We start from the raw sequence: 22,698 nt of genomic DNA on the forward strand, positions 1-22,698 counted from the left end.
CCACACACACTGACACTAAATGGTGTACAGGTCCACACACACTGACTCTCACTGGGGTACAGTCCCACACACACTGACTCTCACTTAGGTACGGGTCCCACACACACTGACTCTCAATGGGGTACGGGTCCCACACACACTGACTCTCACTGGGGTATCGTCCCACACACTGACTCTCACTGGGGCACGGGACCCACACCCATTGACCCTCACTGGGGTACGGGTCCCACACACACTGACTCTCACTGGGGTAGGGTCAAGCACACATTGAATCTCTCTCGGGCACAGTTCAACACACACTGATGCACACTGGGGTACAGTTCCACGCACACTGACTCTCACTAGGGTACAGTTGCACACACACTGACTCTCACTGGGGTTTAGTTCCACACACACTGACTCTCACTGGCGTACAGTCCCAGAAACAGTGACTCTCACTGGGGTACAGTTCCACACACACAGACTCTCACTGGGGCACGGTCCCACACACTGACTCTCACAGGGGTACAGTCCCACACACACTGACTCTCACTGGGGTACAGTTCCACACAAACTGACTCTCACTGGGGCACGGTCCCACACACACTGACTCTCACTGGGGTACAGTTCCACACACACAGACTCTCACTGGGGCATGGTCCCACACACACTGACTCTCACAGGGGTACAGTACCACACACACTGACTCTCACTGGGGTACATGTCCACTCATACTGACTCTCACTGGGGTACAGTCCCAGACACACTGACTCTCAGTGGGGTACGGGTCCCACACACACTGACTCTCACTGGAGTAAGGTTCCACACAAACTAACTCTCTCTGGGATACAGGTCCTACACACACTTACTCTCACTGGGGTACGGGTGCACACACACTGACTCTCACTGGGGTACAGTTCCACACACACTGACTCTCACTGGGGAACAGTCCCACACACACTGACTTTCAATGGGGTACAATTCCACACACACTGACTCTCACTGGGGTACAGTCCCACACACACTGACTCTCACTGGGGTACAGTTATACACACACTGACTCTCACTGGCGTACGGTCCCAGAAACAGTGACTCTCACTGGGGTACAGTCCCACACACACTGACTCTCACTGGGGTACAGTCCCACACACACTGACTCTCACTGGCGTACAGTCCCAGAAACGGTGACTATCATTGGGGCACAGTGCCACACACACTGACACTAAATGGTGTACAGGTCCACACACACTGACTCTCACTGGGGTACAGTCCCACACACACTGACTCTCACTTAGGTACGGGTCCCACACACACTGACTCTCAATGGGGTACGGGTCCCACACACACTGACTCTCACTGGGGTATAGTTCCACACACACTGACTCTCACTGGGGTAGAGTTCCACACACACTGACTCTCACTGGGGAACAGTCCCACACACACTGACTCTCAATGGGGTACAATTCCACACACACTGACTCTCACTGGGGTACAGTCCCACACACACTGACTCTCACTGGGGTACAGTTATACACACACTGACTCTCACTGGTGTACGGTCCCAGAAACAGTGACTCTCACTGGGGTACAGTCCCACACACACTGACTCTCACTGGGGTACAGTCCCACACACACTGACTCTCACTGGCGTACAGTCCCAGAAACGGTGACTATCATTGGGGCACAGTCCCACACACACTGACACTAAATGGTGTACAGGTCCACACACACTGACTCTCACTGGGGTACAGTCCCACACATCCTGACTCTCACTTAGGTACGGGTCCCACACACACTGACTCTCAATGGGGTACGGGTCCCACACACACTGACTCTCACTGGGGTATCGTCCCACACACTGACTCTCACTGGGGCACGGGACCCACACCCATTGACCCTCACTGGGGTACGGGTCCCACACACACTGACTCTCACTGGGGTAGGGTCAAGCACACATTGAATCTCTCTCGGGCACAGTTCAACACACACTGATGCACACTGGGGTACAGTTCCACGCACACTGACTCTCACTAGGGTACAGTTGCACACACACTGACTCTCACTGGGGTTTAGTTCCACACACACTGACTCTCACTGGCGTACAGTCCCAGAAACAGTGACTCTCACTGGGGTACAGTTCCACACACACAGACTCTCACTGGGGCACGGTCCCACACACTGACTCTCACAGGGGTACAGTCCCACACACACTGACTCTCACTGGGGTACAGTTCCACACAAACTGACTCTCACTGGGGCACGGTCCCACACACACTGACTCTCACTGGGGTACAGTTCCACACACACAGACTCTCACTGGGGCATGGTCCCACACACACTGACTCTCACAGGGGTACAGTACCACACACACTGACTCTCACTGGGGTACATGTCCACTCATACTGACTCTCACTGGGGTACAGTCCCAGACACACTGACTCTCAGTGGGGTACGGGTCCCACACACACTGACTCTCACTGGAGTAAGGTTCCACACAAACTAACTCTCTCTGGGATACAGGTCCTACACACACTTACTCTCACTGGGGTACGGGTGCACACACACTGACTCTCACTGGGGTACAGTTCCACACACACTGACTCTCACTGGGGAACAGTCCCACACACACTGACTTTCAATGGGGTACAATTCCACACACACTGACTCTCACTGGGGTACAGTCCCACACACACTGACTCTCACTGGGGTACAGTTATACACACACTGACTCTCACTGGCGTACGGTCCCAGAAACAGTGACTCTCACTGGGGTACAGTCCCACACACACTGACTCTCACTGGGGTACAGTCCCACACACACTGACTCTCACTGGCGTACAGTCCCAGAAACGGTGACTATCATTGGGGCACAGTGCCACACACACTGACACTAAATGGTGTACAGGTCCACACACACTGACTCTCACTGGGGTACAGTCCCACACACACTGACTCTCACTTAGGTACGGGTCCCACACACACTGACTCTCAATGGGGTACGGGTCCCACACACACTGACTCTCACTGGGGTATAGTTCCACACACACTGACTCTCACTGGCGTACAGTCCCAGAAACAGTGACTCTCACTGGGGTACAGTTCCAAACACACAGACTCTCACTGGGGTGCGGGTCCCACACACACTGACTCTCACTGACGTATAGTTCCACACACACTGACTCTCACTGAGGTACAGTCCCACACACACTGACTCTCAGTGGGGTACGGGTCCCACACACAATGACTCTCACTGGAGTAAGGTTCCACACAAACTAACCCTCTCTGGGATACAGGTCCTACACACACTGACTCTCACTGGGGTACAGTTCCACACAAACTGACTCTCACTGGGGCACGGTCCCACACACTGATTCTCATTGGGGTACAGTCCCACACACACTGACTCTCACTGGGCACTAGTCCCACACACACTGACTCTCACTGGGGTACAGATCCACTCATACTGACTCTCACTGGCGTACAGTCCCAGAAACGGTGACTCTCATTGGGGCACAGTCCCACACACACTGACACTAATTGGTGTGCAGGTCCACACACACTGACTCTCACTGGGGTACAGTTCCACACACACTGACTCTCACTGGCGTATAGTCCCAGAAACAATGAATCTCACTGGGGTACAGGTCCAGCACACACTGACTCACTCTCGGGTACAGTTCAACACAAACTGACACTCACTCGGTTACAGATCCAACACACACTCACTCTTACTGGAATACGGGTCCCACACACACTGACTTTCACTGGGGTACAGTTCCACACAAACTGACTCTCACTGCGATACAGTTCCACACAAACTGACTCTCGCTGGGGTACAGTTCCACACACCTTGACTCTCACTCTGAGCTTCGGCAAGAGCGGAGACTGACGATGTTACGGAGGTGGAAATAGGCGATCTTAGTTATGCTGCGTATATGTGGTCGAAAGCTCATTTCAGGGTCAAATGTGACACCAAGGTTCCGAACAGTCAGTTTCAGTTTTGGCCAGATGTTGGGGAGAGGGATGGAGTCAGTGGCTCGGGAACGGACCAAAACCAAAAACATATTCAATTGAAGAAAATTTATGCTCATCCAGATTTTAGCCCACAAACTGGGTGAGGGGGTGGAAAGGTCGGAGGAGTCGAAGATTCGAGGAGTTAAGGGGTCGCGTGTTCAATGGATCGAGTTCCACGGGCACCGACTCTCACTGGGGTATAATTCCCCTCGTCTCCTCCAACGCCTCAACTAGTTTGTGGGCTAAAATCTGGATGAGCAGAAATGTTTTCCAATTCAATATTAGGAAGACCGAAGCCATTGTTTTTGGTCGAAAGAACATAAGTACATAAGAATTAGGAACATGAGTAGGCCATCTAGCCCTTCGAGCCTGCTCTGCCATTCAATAAGATCATGGCTGATCTGGCCGTGGACTCAGCTCCACTTACCCGCCCGCTCCCCGTAACCCTTAATTCCCTTATTGGTTAAAAATCTATCCATCTGTGACTTGAATACATTCAATGAGCTCGCCTCAACTGCTTCCTTGGGCAGAGAATTCCACAGATTCACAACCCTCTGGGAGAAGAAATTCCTTCTCAACTCAGTTTTAAATAGGCTCCCCTGTATTTTGTGGCTGTGCCCCCTAGTTCTAGTCTCCCCGACCAGTGGAAACAACCTCTCTGCCTCTATCTTGTCTATCCTTTTCATTATTTTAAATGTTTCTATAAGATCACCCCCTCATCCTTCTGAACTCCAGCAAGTAAAGACCCAGTCTACTCAATCTATCATCATAAGGTAACCCCCTCATCTCCGGAATCAGCCGAGTGAATCGTCTCTGTACCCCCTCCAAAGCTAGTATATCCTTCCTTAAGTAAGGTGACCAAAACTGCACGCAGTACTCCAGGTGCGGCCTTACCAATACCCTATACAGTTGCAGCAGGACCTCCCTGCTTTTGTACTCCATCCCTCTCGCAATGAAGGCCAACATTCCATTCGCCTTCCTGATTACCTGCTGCACCTGCAAACTAACTTTTTGGGATTCACCCCCAGGTCCCTCTGCACCGCAGCATGTTGTAATTTCTCCCCATTCAAATAATATTCCCTTTTACCGTTTTTTTTCCCAAGGTGGATGACCTCACACTTTCCGACATTGTATTCCATCTGCCAAACCTTCGTCCATTCGCTTAACCTATCCAAATCTCTTTGCAGCCTCTCTGTGTCCTATACACAACCCGCTTTCCCACTAATCTTTGTGTCATCTGCAAATTTTGTTACACTACACTCTGTCCCCTCTTCCAGGTCATCTATGTATATTGTAAACAGTTGTGGTCCCAGCACCAATCCCTGTGGCACACCACTAACCACCGATTTCCAACCCGAAAAGGACCCATTTATCCCGACTCTCTACATTCTGTTCGCCAGCCAATTCTCTATCCATGCTAATACATTTCCTCTGACTCCGCGTACCTCTATCTTTTGCAGTAACCTTTTGTGTGGCACCTTATCGAATGCCTTTTGGAAATCTAAATACACCACATCCATCGGTACACCTCTATCCACCATGCTCATTATATCCTCAAAAAATTCTAGTAAATTAGTTAAACATGATTTCCCCTTCATGAATCCATGCTGCGTCTGCTTGATTCTAGATGTCCCGCTATTTCTTCCTTAATGATAGTTTCAAGCATTTTCCCCACTACAGATGTTAAACTAACCAGCCTATAGTTACCTGCCTTTTGTCTGCCCCCTTTTTTAAACAGAGGCATTACATTAGCTGCTTTCCAATCCGCTGGTGCCTCCCCAGAGTCCAGAGAATTTTGGTAGATTATAACGAATGCAGCTGCTATAACTTCCGCCATCTCTTTTAATACCCTGGGATGCATTTCATCAGGACCAGGGGACTTGTCTACCTTGAGTCCCATTAGCCTGTCCAGCACTACCCCCCTAGTGATAGTGATTGTCTCAAGGTCCTCCCTTCCCACATTCCCATGACCAGCAATTTTTGGCATGGTTTTTGTGTCTTCCACTGTGAAGACCGAAGCAAAATAATTGTTTAAGGTCTCAGCCATTTCCACGTTTCCCATTATTAAATCCCCCTTCTCATCTTCGAAGGGACCAACATTTACTTTAGTCACTCTTTTCCGTTTTATATATCTGTAAAAGCTTTTACTATCTGTTTTTATGTTTTGCGCAAGTTTACCTTCGAAATCTATCTTTCCTTTCTTTATTGCTTTTTTAGTCATTCTTTGCTGTTGTTTAAAATTTTCCCAATCTTCTATTTCCGACTAACCTTGGCCACCTTATACGCATTGGTCTTTGATTTGATACTCTCCTTTATTTCCTTGGTTATCCACGGCTGGTTATCCCTTCTCTTACCGCTCTTCTTTTTCACTGGAATATATTTTTGTTGCGCACTATGAAAGAGCTCCTTAAAAGTCCTCCACTGTTCCTCAATTGTGCCACCGTTTAGTCTGTGTTTCCAGTCTACTTTAGCCAACTCTGCCCTCATCCCGCTGTAGTTCCCTTTGTTTAAGCATAGTACGCTCGTTTCTGACACAACTTCCTCACCCTCAATCTGTATTACAAATTCAACCATACTGTGATCACTCATTCCGAGAGGATCTTTTACTAGGAGATCATTTATTTTTTCTGTCTCATTACACAGGACCAGATCTAAGATAGCTTGCTCCCTTGTAGGTTCTGTAACATACTGTTCTAAGAAACAATCCCATATGCTTTCTATGAATTCCTCCTCCAGACTACCCCGTGCGATTTGAGTTGACCAATCGATATGTAGGTTAAAATCCCCCATGACTACTGCCGTTCCTTTTTCACATGCCTTAATTATTCCCTTGATTATTGCCCACCCCACCGTGAAGTTATTATTTGGGGGCCTATTAACTACGCCCACCAGTGACTTTTTCCCCTTACTATCTCTAATCTCCACCCACAATGATTCCACATTTTGTTCATTAGAGCCAATATCGTCTCTCACAACTGCCCTGATATCATCCTTTATTAACAGAGCTATCACACCTTCTTTCCCTTCTTGTCTATCTTTCCGAATCGTCAGATACCCCTGTATGTTTAATTCCCAGTCTTGGCCACCCTGCAACCATGTTTCTGTAATGGCCACAAAATCATACCCATTTGTAATGATTTGTGCCGTCAACTCATTTACTTTATTTCGAATGCTGCGTGCATTTAGGTAGAGTGTTTTAATACTAGTTTTTAAACCATGATTTTTAGTTTTGACCCCTCCTGCAGCCCCTTTATATTCAGTGGCCCTTTTTGTTTTTTGCCTTGGGTTTCTCTGCCCTCCACTTTTACTCATCTCCTTTCTGTCTTTTGCTTTTGTCTCCTTTTTGTTTCCCTCTGTCTCCCTGCATTGGTTCCCATCCCCCTGCCATATTAGTTTAACTCCTCCCCAACAGCACTAGCAAACACTCCCCCTCGGACATTGGTTCCGGTCCTGCCCAGGTGCAGACCGTCCGGTTTGTACTGGTCCCACCTCCCCTAGAACCGGTTCCAATGCCCCAGGAATTTGAATCCCTCCCTGCTGCACCACTGCTCAAGCCACGTATTCATCTGCGCTATCCTGCAATTCCTACTCTGACTAGCACGTGGCACTGGTAGCAATCCCGAGATTACTACTTTTGAGGTCCTACTTTTTAATTTAGCTCCTAGCTCCTTAAAGTCGTCTCATAGCACCTCATCCCTTTTTTTATCTATGTCGTTGGTACCAATGTGCACCACAACAACTGGCTGTTCTCCCTCCCTTTTTCGAATGTCCTGCACCCGCTCCGAGACATCCTTGACCCTTGCACCAGGGAGGCAACATACCATCCTGGAGTCTCGGTTGCGGCCGCAGAAACGCCTATCTATTCCCTGCCACAAACTCCGTCCGACCACATATCCGCAGCATAATTAAAACCACCTACTTCCACCTCTGTAACATCGCTCCTTAAATTCGTCTCGTAGCACCTCATCCCTTTTTTTATCTATGTTGTTGGTACCAATGTGTTTGATGCTCACACAGAGAGGCCTCGGTCAGTGCAGTGTTTGATGCTCTCACATAGAGGTCTCGGTCAGTGCTGTGTTTGATGCTCACACAGAGAGGCCTCGGTCAATGCTGTGTTTGATGCTTACACAGAGAGAGGTCTCGGTCAGTGCTGTGTTTGATGCTCACAGAGCGACTGGCTGTTCTCCCTCCCTTTTTAGAATGTCCTGCACCCGCTCCGAGACATCCTTGACCCTTGCACCCTTACCTCAGCTCATCCACGCCTTTGTTACCTCTAGACGGGAGTATTCCAATGCATCCCTGGCTGGCCTCCCATATTCTTCCTGACTTAAACTAGAGGTGATCCAAAACATGCCAGCCCTGTGTCCTAACTCGCACCGAGTCCTGCTCACCCATCACCTCTGTGCTCACCGACCTACATTGGATTCCGTTTAAACAACGCCTCGATTTCAAAATTATCATTCTCGTTGACAAATCGCCCCATGGGCTCGCCCCTCCCGATCTCTGTAATCTCCTCCAGCCCTACAACCCCCCGAGATGTCTGTGCTCCTGTAATTCTGCCCTCTTCAGCGTCCCTGATTATAGTCACTCCACCATTGGTGGTCGTGCCTTCTGTTACCTCGGCCCTAAACTCTGGAATTCCCTCCCTAAACCTCTTCGCCTCACTACCTCTTTCCTCCTTCAAGACGCTCCTTAAAACCTACCTCTTTGATCAAGCTTTAGGTCACGTGCTAATTTCTACTTATGCGGCTTGGTGTCAAATTGTTTTATCTCATAATAGTCCTGTGAAGCACCTTCGGACGATTCACTACGGTAAAGGCAATTTGTTGTTGTTGTAAAACAGACCTTGTGTATTTGCAGCTATAGGTTATCGGAGATTTCCTAAGGGTTACAACATGGATTCCAGGAACAGTCACCTTTGCAGTTGGTTCGAGGTCCTGTTGTACTTTGTCTATCAAGGACTCCAGGTTCATCAGATGTGAGGCCAGCTACCTGTAAGGGTACACAGACAGGGTAAGCAACAAACCGTAGCAACAGCTGCCTCAGCTCGAGCCAACACAACACTCACCCAGTCACAGCTCAGCATTGCTCACACTGCGCTAACAACAAGCCAAGGGTCACATCGCTCCCACATGCAAATGAGAGCAGGTGCTGGCAAAGGACTCTGCTACCTGGAGGGAGGGTGACTATGAGGGACAAATGCACACAGTTCCATACAATCACAGTCCCAATTACAGGAGCTGCTCACCGAGCTGACCGAGTGTTCACCACAACATCTGATGCTGCCATTACCCCACACTGCATCATACGCAACCCCAGGAATTGTACTTAATCGACAGCATCCCGGAGCAGTCAAGCTCCCAGTGCTCACACGACTGCCAGACGGCTTCATTTCATTTCACAAGAAAAATCAATACACGTTTCTCATGGTCTCCGAAAGGGCTGACTCTCTCTGGGTTCCACATACGCCGACACTCTCTGGGGTACAGGTCCACACACACTGACTCTCACTGGGGTACAGTACCACACACACTGACTCTCACTGGGGTACAGTCCCACACACACTGACTCTCACTGGTGTACAGTCCCACACACATTGACTCTCACTGGTGTACAGTCCCACACACACTGACTCTCACTGGGGTACAGGTGCCACACACAATGACTCTCACTGGGGTACGGGTTCCACACACACTGACTCTCACTGGGGTACAGTTCCACACACACTGACTCTCACTGGGGTACAGTTCCACACACACTGACTCTCACTTGGGTACAGTTCCACACACACTGACTCTCACTGGGGTAAAGTTCCACACACAATGACTCTCACTGGGGTTCGGGTCCCACACACACTGACTCTCACTGGGGTACAATTCCACACACACTGACTCTCACTGGGGTAAGGGTCCCACACACACTGACTCTCACTGGGGTACGGGTGCCACACACACTGACTCTCACTGGGGTAAAGTTCCACACACAATGACTCTCACTGGGGTACGGGTCCCACACACACTGACTCTCACTGGGGTACAGGTCCACAGACACTGACTCACACTGCGGTACGGGTCCCACACACACTGACTCAGCCTGGGGTACAGTTCCACACACACTGACTCTCACTTGGGTACAATGCCACACACACTGACTCTCACTTGGGTACATTGTCACACACACTGACTCTCACTGGGGTACGGGTCCCACACACACTGACTCTCAATGGGGTACAGTTCCACACACATTGATTCTCAGTGGGGTAAGGTGCCACACACACTGACTCTCACTGGGGTACAGTTCCACACACACTGACTCTCACTGGGGTACAATTCCACACACACTGACTCACACTGGGGTACGGGTTCCACACACACTGACTCTCACTGGGGTACAATTCCACACACACTGACTCTCACTGGGGTACGGGTGCAACACACACTGACTCTCACTGGGGTAAAGTTCCACACACAATGACTCTCACTGGGGTACGGGTTCCACACACACTGACTCTCACTGGGGTACAGTTCCACACACACCGACTCTCACTGGGGTACAGTTCCACACACACTGACTCTCACTTGGGTACAGTTCCACACACACTGACTCTCACTGGGGTAAAGTTCCACACACAATGACTCTCACTGGGGTTCGGGTCCCACACACACTGACTCTCACTGGGGTACAATTCCACACACACTGACTCTCACTGGGGTAAGGGTTCCACACACACTGACTCTCACTGGGGTACGGGTGCCACACACACTGACTCTCACTGGGGTAAAGTTCCACACACAATGACTCTCACTGGGGTACGGGTCCCACACACACTGACTCTCACTGGGGTACAGGTCCACAGACACTGACTCACACTGCGGTACGGGTCCCACACACACTGACTCAGCCTGGGGTACAGTTCCACACACACTGACTCTCACTTGGGTACAGTGCCACACACACTGACTCTCACTTGGGTACATTGTCACACACACTGACTCTCACTGGGGTACGGGTCCCACACACACTGACTCTCAATGGGGTACAGTTCCACACACATTGATTCTCAGTGGGGTAAGGTGCCACACACACTGACTCTCACTGGGGTACAGTTCCACACACACTGACTCTCACTGGGGTAGAATTCCACACACACTGACTCTCACTGGGGTACAGTTCCACAGACACTGACTCTCACTGGGGTACGGGTCCCACAGACTCTCACTGGGATACAGTTCCACACATACTGACTCTCACTGGGGTACAGGTCCACAGACACTGACTCTCACTGCGGTACAGTTCCCACACACACTGACTCTCAATGGGGTACAGTTCCACACACACTGACTCTCACTTGGGTACAGTGCCACACACACTGACTCTCACTTGGGTACAGTTCCACACACAGTGACTCTCACTGGGGTACAGTTCCACACATACTGACTCTCACTGGGGTGCAGTCCCACACACACACTGACTCTCACTGGTGTACAGTACCACATACACTGACTCTCACTGGGGTACAGGTGCCACACACATTGACTCTCACTGGTGTACAGTCCCACACACACTGACTCTCACTGGGGTACGGGTTCCACACACACTGACTCTCACTGGGGTACAATTCCACACACACTGACTCTCACTTGGGTACAGTGCCACACACACTGACTCTCACTTGGGTACATTGTCACACACACTGACTCTCACTGGGGTACGGGTCCCACACACACTGACTCTCAATGGGGTACAGTTCCACACACATTGATTCTCAGTGGGGTAAGGTGCCACACACACTGACTCTCACTGGGGTACAGTTCCACACACACTGACTCTCACTGGGGTACAATTCCACACACACTGACTCACACTGGGGTACAGTTCCACAGACACTGACTCACACTGGGGTACGGGTCCCACAGACTCTCACTGGGATACAGTTCCACACATACTGACTCTCACTGGGGTACAGGTCCACAGACACTGACTCTCACTGCGGTACAGTTCCCACACACACTGACTCTCAATGGGGTATTGTTCCACAAACACTGCCTCTCACTGGGGTACAGTCCCACACACACTGACTTCCACTGGGGTACGGATCCCACACACAGTGACTCTCACTGGGGTACAGTTCCACACATACTGACTCTCACTGGGGTGCAGTCCCACACACACACTGACTCTCACTGGTGTACAGTACCACATACACTGACTCTCACTGGGGTACAGGTGCCACACACATTGACTCTCACTGGTGTACAGTCCCACACACACTGACTCTCACTGGGGTACGGGTTCCACACACACTGACTCTCACTGGGGTACAGTTCCACACACACTGACTCTCACTGGGGTACGGGTTCCACACACACTGACTCTCACTGGGGTACGGGTGCCACACACACTGACTCTCACTGGGGTAAAGTTCCACACACAATGACTCTCACTGGGGTACAATTCCACACACACTGACTCTCACTGGGGTACGGGTGCCACACACACTGACTCTCACTGGGGTAAAGTTCCACACACAATGACTCTCACTGGGGTACGGGTTCCACACACACTGACTCTCACTGGGGTACAGTTCCACACACACCGACTCTCACTGGGGTACAGTTCCACACACACTGACTCTCACTTGGGTACAGTTCCACACACACTGACTCTCACTGGGGTAAAGTTCCACACACAATGACTCTCACTGGGGTTCGGGTCCCACACACACTGACTCTCACTGGGGTACAATTCCACACACACTGACTCTCACTGGGGTAAGGGTTCCACACACACTGACTCTCACTGGGGTACGGGTGCCACACACACTGACTCTCACTGGGGTACAGGTCCACAGACACTGACTCACACTGCGGTACGGGTCCCACACACACTGACTCAGCCTGGGGTACAGTTCCACACACACTGACTCTCACTTGGGTACAGTGCCACACACACTGACTCTCACTTGGGTACATTGTCACACACACTGACTCTCACTGGGGTACGGGTCCCACACACACTGACTCTCAATGGGGTACAGTTCCACACACATTGATTCTCAGTGGGGTAAGGTGCCACACACACTGACTCTCACTGGGGTACAGTTCCACACACACTGACTCTCACTGGGGTAGAATTCCACACACACTGACTCTCACTGGGGTACAGTTCCACAGACACTGACTCTCACTGGGGTACGGGTCCCACAGACTCTCACTGGGATACAGTTCCACACACACTGACTCTCACTGCGGTACAGTTCCCACACACACTGACTCTCAATGGGGTACAGTTCCACACACACTGACTCTCACTTGGGTACAGTGCCACACACACTGACTCTCACTTGGGTACAGTTCCACACACACTGACTCTCAATTGGGTACAGTTCCACACACACTGACTCTCACTTGGGTACAGTTCCACATACACTGACTCTCAGTGGGGTACGGGTGCCACACACACTGACTCTCACTGGGGTACGGGTCCCACATACACTGACTCTCAATGGGGTACAGTTCCACACACACTGACTCTCACTTGGGTACAGTTCCACACACACTGACTCTCACTTGGGTACAGTTCCACACACACTGACTCTCAATTGGGTACAGTTCCACACACACTGACTCTCACTTGGGTACAGTTCCACATACACTGACTCTCAGTGGGGTACAGTTCCACACACAATGACTCTCAGTGGGGTACAGTTCCACACACACTGACTCTCAATGGGGTATTGTTCCACAAACACTGCCTCTCACTGGGGTACAGTCCCACACACACTGACTTCCACTGGGGTACGGATCCCACACACAGTGACTCTCACTGGGGTACAGTTCCACACATACTGACTCTCACTGGGGTGCAGTCCCACACACACACTGACTCTCACTGGTGTACAGTACCACATACACTGACTCTCACTGGGGTACAGGTGCCACACACATTGACTCTCACTGGTGTACAGTCCCACACACACTGACTCTCACTGGGGTACAATTCCACACACACTGACTCTCACTGGGGTACAATTCCACACACACTGACTCTCACTGGGGTACGGGTTCCACACACACTGACTCTCACTGGGGTACAATTCCACACACACTGACTCTCACTGGGGTACGGGTGCCACACACACTGACTCTCACTGGGGTAAAGTTCCACACACAATGACTCTCACTGGGGTACGGGTTCCACACACACTGACTCTCACTGGGGTACAGTTCCACACACACCGACTCTCACTGGGGTACAGTTCCACACACACTGACTCTCACTTGGGTACAGTTCCACACACACTGACTCTCACTGGGGTAAAGTTCCACACACAATGACTCTCACTGGGGTTCGGGTCCCACACACACTGACTCTCACTGGGGTACAATTCCACACACACTGACTCTCACTGGGGTAAGGGTTCCACACACACTGACTCTCACTGGGGTACGGGTGCCACACACACTGACTCTCACTGGGGTAAAGTTCCACACACAATGACTCTCACTGGGGTACGGGTCCCACACACACTGACTCTCACTGGGGTACAGGTCCACAGACACTGACTCACACTGCGGTACGATCCCACACACACTGACTCAGCCTGGGGTACAGTTCCACACACACTGACTCTCACTTGGGTACAGTGCCACACACACTGACTCTCACTTGGGTACATTGTCACACACACTGACTCTCACTGGGGTACGGGTCCCACACACACTGACTCTCAATGGGGTACAGTTCCACACACATTGATTCTCAGTGGGGTAAGGTGCCACACACACTGACTCTCACTGGGGTACAGTTCCACACACACTGACTCTCACTGGGGTAGAATTCCACACACACTGACTCTCACTGGGGTACAATTCCACACACACTGACTCTCACTGGGGTACGGGTGCCACACACACTGACTCTCACTGGGGTAAAGTTCCACACACAATGACTCTCACTGGGGTACGGGTTCCACACACACTGACTCTCACTGGGGTACAGTTCCACACACACCGACTCTCACTGGGGTACAGTTCCACACACACTGACTCTCACTTGGGTACAGTTCCACACACACTGACTCTCACTGGGGTAAAGTTCCACACACAATGACTCTCACTGGGGTTCGGGTCCCACACACACTGACTCTCACTGGGGTACAATTCCACACACACTGACTCTCACTGGGGTAAGGGTTCCACACACACTGACTCTCACTGGGGTACGGGTGCCACACACACTGACTCTCACTGGGGTAAAGTTCCACACACAATGACTCTCACTGGGGTACGGGTCCCACACACACTGACTCTCACTGGGGTACAGGTCCACAGACACTGACTCACACTGCGGTACGGGTCCCACACACACTGACTCAGCCTGGGGTACAGTTCCACACACACTGACTCTCACTTGGGTACAGTGCCACACACACTGACTCTCACTTGGGTACATTGTCACACACACTGACTCTCACTGGGGTACGGGTCCCACACACACTGACTCTCAATGGGGTACAGTTCCACACACATTGATTCTCAGTGGGGTAAGGTGCCACACACACTGACTCTCACTGGGGTACAGTTCCACACACACTGACTCTCACTGGGGTAGAATTCCACACACACTGACTCTCACTGGGGTACAGTTCCACAGACACTGACTCTCACTGGGGTACGGGTCCCACAGACTCTCACTGGGATACAGTTCCACACACACTGACTCTCACTGCGGTACAGTTCCCACACACACTGACTCTCAATGGGGTACAGTTCCACACACACTGACTCTCACTTGGGTACAGTGCCACACACACTGACTCTCACTTGGGTACAGTTCCACACACACTGACTCTCAATTGGGTACAGTTCCACACACACTGACTCTCACTTGGGTACAGTTCCACATACACTGACTCTCAGTGGGGTACGGGTGCCACACACACTGACTCTCACTGGGGTACGGGTCCCACATACACTGACTCTCAATGGGGTACAGTTCCACACACACTGACTCTCACTTGGGTACAGTTCCACACACACTGACTCTCACTTGGGTACAGTTCCACACACACTGACTCTCAATTGGGTACAGTTCCACACACACTGACTCTCACTTGGGTACAGTTCCACATACACTGACTCTCAGTGGGGTACAGTTCCACACACAATGACTCTCAGTGGGGTACAGTTCCACACACACTGACTCTCAATGGGGTATTGTTCCACAAACACTGCCTCTCACTGGGGTACAGTCCCACACACACTGACTTCCACTGGGGTACGGATCCCACACACAGTGACTCTCACTGGGGTACAGTTCCACACATACTGACTCTCACTGGGGTGCAGTCCCACACACACACTGACTCTCACTGGTGTACAGTACCACATACACTGACTCTCACTGGGGTACAGGTGCCACACACATTGACTCTCACTGGTGTACAGTCCCACACACACTGACTCTCACTGGGGTACAATTCCACACACACTGACTCTCACTGGGGTACAATTCCACACACACTGACTCTCACTGGGGTACGGGTTCCACACACACTGACTCTCACTGGGGTACAATTCCACACACACTGACTCTCACTGGGGTACGGGTGCCACACACACTGACTCTCACTGGGGTAAAGTTCCACACACAATGACTCTCACTGGGGTACGGGTTCCACACACACTGACTCTCACTGGGGTACAGTTCCACACACACCGACTCTCACTGGGGTACAGTTCCACACACACTGACTCTCACTTGGGTACAGTTCCACACACACTGACTCTCACTGGGGTAAAGTTCCACACACAATGACTCTCACTGGGGTTCGGGTCCCACACACACTGACTCTCACTGGGGTACAATTCCACACACACTGACTCTCACTGGGGTAAGGGTTCCACACACACTGACTCTCACTGGGGTACGGGTGCCACACACACTGACTCTCACTGGGGTAAAGTTCCACACACAATGACTCTCACTGGGGTACGGGTCCCACACACACTGACTCTCACTGGGGTACAGGTCCACAGACACTGACTCACACTGCGGTACGATCCCACACACACTGACTCAGCCTGGGGTACAGTTCCACACACACTGACTCTCACTTGGGTACAGTGCCACACACACTGACTCTCACTTGGGTACATTGTCACACACACTGACTCTCACTGGGGTACGGGTCCCACACACACTGACTCTCAATGGGGTACAGTTCCACACACATTGATTCTCAGTGGGGTAAGGTGCCACACACACTGACTCTCACTGGGGTACAGTTCCACACACACTGACTCTCACTGGGGTAGAATTCCACACACACTGACTCTCACTGGGGTACAGTTCCACAGACACTGACTCTCACTGGGGTACGGGTCCCACAGACTCTCACTGGGATACAGTTCCACACATACTGACTCTCACTGGGGTACAGGTCCACAGACACTGACTCTCACTGCGGTACAGTTCCCACACACACTGACTCTCAATGGGGTACAGTTCCACACACACTGACTCTCACTTGGGTACAGTGCCACACACACTGACTCTCACTTGGGTACAGTTCCACACACACTGACTCTCAATTGGGTACAGTTCCACACACACTGACTCTCACTTGGGTACAGTTCCACATACACTGACTCTCAGTGGGGTACGGGTGCCACACACACTGACTCTCACTGGGGTACGGGTCCCACATACACTGACTCTCAATGGGGTACAGTTCCACACACACTGACTCTCACTTGGGTACAGTTCCACACACACTGACTCTCACTTGGGTACAGTTCCACACACACTGACTCTCAATTGGGTACAGTTCCACACACACTGACTCTCACTTGGGTACAGTTCCACATACACTGACTCTCAGTGGGGTACAGTTCCACACACAATGACTCTCAGTGGGGTACAGTTCCACACACACTGACTCTCAATGGGGTATTGTTCCACAAACACTGCCTCTCACTGGGGTACAGTCCCACACACACTGACTTCCACTGGGGTACGGATCCCACACACAGTGACTCTCACTGGGGTACAGTTCCACACATACTGACTCTCACTGGGGTGCAGTCCCACACACACACTGACTCTCACTGGTGTACAGTACCACATACACTGACTCTCACTGGGGTACAGGTGCCACACACATTGACTCTCACTGGTGTACAGTCCCACACACACTGACTCTCACTGGGGTACGGGTTCCACACACACTGACTCTCACTGGGGTACAATTCCACACACACTGACTCTCACTGGGGTACAATTCCACACACACTGACTCTCACTGGGGTACGGGTTCCACACACACTGACTCTCACTGGGGTACAATTCCACACACACTGACTCTCACTGGGGTACGGGTGCCACACACACTGACTCTCACTGGGGTAAAGTTCCACACACAATGACTCTCACTGGGGTACGGGTTCCACACACACTGACTCTCACTGGGGTACAGTTCCACACACACTGACTCTCACTGGGGTACAGTTCCACACACACCGACTCTCACTGGGGTACAGTTCCACACACACTGACTCTCACTTGGGTACAGTTCCACACACACTGACTCTCACTTGGGTACAGTTCCACACACACTGACTCTCACTGGGGTAAAGTTCCACACACAATGACTCTCACTGGGGTTCGGGTCCCACACACACTGACTCTCACTGGTGTACAATTCCACACACACTGACTCTCACTGGGGTAAGGGTCCCACACACACTGACTCTCACTGGGGTACGGGTGCCACACACACTGACTCTCACTGGGGTAAAGTTCCACACACAATGACTCTCAATGGGGTACGGGTCCCACACACACTGACTCTCACTGGGGTACAGGTCCACAGACACTGACTCACACTGCGGTACGGGTCCCACACACACTGACTCAGCCTGGGGTACAGTTCCACACACACTGACTCTCACTTGGGTACAGTGCCACACACACTGACTCTCACTTGGGTACATTGTCACACACACTGACTCTCACTGGGGTACGGGTCCCACACACACTGACTCTCAATGGGGTACAGTTCCACACACATTGATTCTCAGTGGGGTAAGGTGCCACACACACTGACTCTCACTGGGGTACAGTTCCACACACACTGACTCTCACTTGGGTACAGTGCCACACACACTGACTCTCACTTGGGTACATTGTCACACACACTGACTCTCACTGGGGTACGGGTCCCACACACACTGACTCTCAATGGGGTACAGTTCCACACACATTGATTCTCAGTGGGGTAAGGTGCCACACACACTGACTCTCACTGGGGTACAGTTCCACACACACTGACTCTCACTGGGGTACAGTTCCACACACACTGACTCTCAATGGGGTACAGTTCCACACACATTGATTCTCAGTGGGGTAAGGTGCCACACACACTGACTCTCACTGGGGTACAGTTCCACACACACTGACTCTCACTGGGGTACAGTTCCACACACACTGACTCTCAATGGGGTACAGTTCCACACACATTGATTCTCAGTGGGGTAAGGTGCCACACACACTGACTCTCACTGGGGTACAGTTCCACAGACACTGACTCTCACTTGGGTACAGTGCCACACACACTGACTCTCACTGGGGTACAGTTCCACACACACTGACTCTCAATGGGGTACAGTTCCACACACAATGACTCTCACTTGGGTACAGTTCCACACACACTGACTCTCACTGGGGTACAGTTCCACACACACTGACTCTCACTTGGGTACAGTTCCACACACACTGACTCTCACTTGGGTACAGTTCCACACACACTGACTCTCACTTGGGTACAGTTCCACACACACTGACTCTCACTTGGGTACAGTTCCACACACACTGACTCTCAATTGGGTACAGTTCCACACACACTGACTCTCACTTGGGTACAGTTCCACACACACTGACTCTCACTTGGGTACAGTTCCACACACACTGACTCTCACTTGGGTACAGTTCCACACACACTGACTCTCAATTGGGTACAGTTCCACACACAATGACTCTCAGTGGGGTACAGTTCCACACACACTGACTCTCAGTGGGGTACAGGTCCACAGACACTGACTCTCACTGCGGTACAGTTCCCACACACACTGACTCTCACTGGGGTACAATGCCACACACACTGACTTCCACTGGGGTACGGATCCCACACACACTGACTCTCACAGGGGTACAGTCCCACACACACTGACTCTCACTTGGTTACAGTTCCACACACACTGACTCGCACTGGGGTACGGGTCCCACACACACTGACTCTCACTGGTGTACGGGTCCCACACACAATGACTCTCACTGGGGTATGGGTTCCACACATACTGACTCTCACTGGGCTACGGGTCCCACACACACTGACTCTCACTGGGGTACAATTCCACACACACTGACTCGCACTGGGTACGGGTCCCACACACACTGACTCTCACTGGGGAACGGGTCCCACATACACTGACTCGCACTGGGGTACGGGTCCCACATACACTGACTCTCAATGGGGTACAGTTCCACACATACTGACACTCACTGGGGTACGGGTCCCACACACACTGACTCTCAATGGGGTACAGTTCCACACACACTGATTCTCAGTGGGGTACAGGTGCCACACACACTGACTCTCACTGGGGTCAAATTCCACACACACTGACTCTCACTGGGGTATAGTCCCACACATACTGACTCTCACTGGGCTACGGGTCCCACACACACTGACTCTCACTGGGGTACAATTCCACACACACTGACTCTCACTGGGGAACGGGTCCCACACACACTGATTCTCACTGGGGTCAAATTCCACACACACTGACTCTCACTGGGGTATAGTCCCACACACACTGACTCTCACTGGGCTACGGGTGCCACACACACTGACTCTCACTGGGGTACGGGTCCCACACACACTGACTCTCACTGGGGTACGGGTCCCACACACACTGACTCTCACTTGGGTACAGTTCCACACACACTGACACTCACTGGGGTACGGGTCCCACATGCACTGACTCTCACTGGGGTACGGGTCCCACACACACTGACTCTCACTGGGGTACAGTTCCACACACACTGACTCTCACTTGGGTACAGTTCCACACACACTGACACTCACTGGGGTACGGGTCCCACACACACTGACTCTCAATGGGGTACAGTTCCACACACACTGATTCTCAGTGGGGTACAGGTGCCACACACACTGACTCTCACTGGGGTACGGGTCCCACACACACTGACTCTCACTGGGGTACGGGTCCCACACACACTGACTCTCAATGGGGTACAGTTCCACACACACTGATTCTCATTGGTGTACAGGTGCCACACACACTGACTCTCACTGGGGTCAAATTCCAACACAGTGACTCTCACTGGGGTATAGTCCCACACATACTGACTCTCACTGGGGTAAGGGTCCCACACACACTGACTCTCACTGGGGTACGGGTGCCACAGACACTGACTCTCACTGGGGTAAAGTTCCACACTCAATGACTCTCGTTGGGGTACAATTCCACACACACTGACTCTCACTGGGGTACGGGTCCCACACACACTGACTCTCACTGGGGTACAGTTCCACACACACTGATTCTCAGTGGGGTACAGGTGCCACACACACTGACTCTCACTGGGGTACGGGTCCCACACACACTGACTCTCACTGGGGTACAGTTCCACACACACTGATTCTCACTGGGGTACAGGTGCCACACACACTGACTCTCACTGGGGTCAAATTCCACACACACTGACTCTCACTCGGGTACAGTTCCACAAACACTGACTCTCACTGGGGTACAGTTCCACACACACTGACTCTCACTGGGGTATGGGTCCCCACACACTGATTCTCACTGGGCTACAATTCCACACACACTGACTCTCACTGGGGTACAGGTCCACAGTCACTGACTCTCACTGGGGTACGGGTCTCACAGACTCTCACTTGGGTACAGTTCCACACATACTGACTCTCATTGGGGTACAGGTCCACAGACACTGACTCTCACTGCGGTGCAGTTCCCACACACACTGATTCTCACTGGGTTACGAGTTCCACACACACTGACCCTCACTGGGGTACGGGTTCCACACACAATGACTCTGACTGGGGTACAGTCCCACACACACTGACTTTCACTGGGGTACAGTGGCTTGAGGAGTGGTGCAGAAGGGAAGGATTCAAATTCCTGGGATGTTGGAACCGGTTCTGGGGGAGGTGCGACCAGTACAAACCGGACGGTCTGCACCTGGGCAGGACCGGAACCAATGTCCTCGGGGAAGTGTTTGCTCGTGCTGTTGAGGAGGGGTTAAACTAATGTGGCAGGGGGATGGGAACCTATGCAGGGAGACAGAGGAAAGTAGAATGGGGCAGAAGTAAAAGATAGAAAGAAGAAAAGTAAAAGTGGAGGGTAGAGAAACCCATGGCAAAAAGCAAAAAGGACCACATTACAGCAAAATTCTAAAGGGGCAAAGGGTGTTAAAAAGACAAGCCTGAAGGCTCCGTGCCTCAATGCGAGGAGTATTCGCAACAAGGTGGACGAATTAACTGCACAGACAGCAATTAACGGAGATGATGTAATTCGCATCACGGAGACATGGCTCCAGGGTGACCAAGGCTGGGAACTCAACATCCAGGGATAGTCAACATTTAGGAAGGACAGA

The 22,698-nt window shown here is 51.5% G+C and overlaps 1 long non-coding RNA gene across 1 annotated transcript in view; it reads right to left on the reverse strand.

The window, feature by feature from the left end:
* Positions 1-8,844: 8,844 nt before the first annotated feature.
* The window catches only part of LOC139257587 (uncharacterized), a 29,481-nt gene continuing 15,627 nt past the window's right edge, over positions 8,845-22,698 (reverse strand). Inside the window, exon 3 of the long non-coding RNA XR_011592308.1 lies at positions 8,845-8,985. This is a non-coding gene — a long non-coding RNA (uncharacterized lncRNA). The remainder of the gene's footprint in view (positions 8,986-22,698) is intronic.

This window comes from Pristiophorus japonicus, unplaced genomic scaffold (genome assembly GCF_044704955.1).
Source record: "Pristiophorus japonicus isolate sPriJap1 unplaced genomic scaffold, sPriJap1.hap1 HAP1_SCAFFOLD_868, whole genome shotgun sequence".
Taxonomy (NCBI): Eukaryota; Metazoa; Chordata; class Chondrichthyes; family Pristiophoridae; genus Pristiophorus; species Pristiophorus japonicus.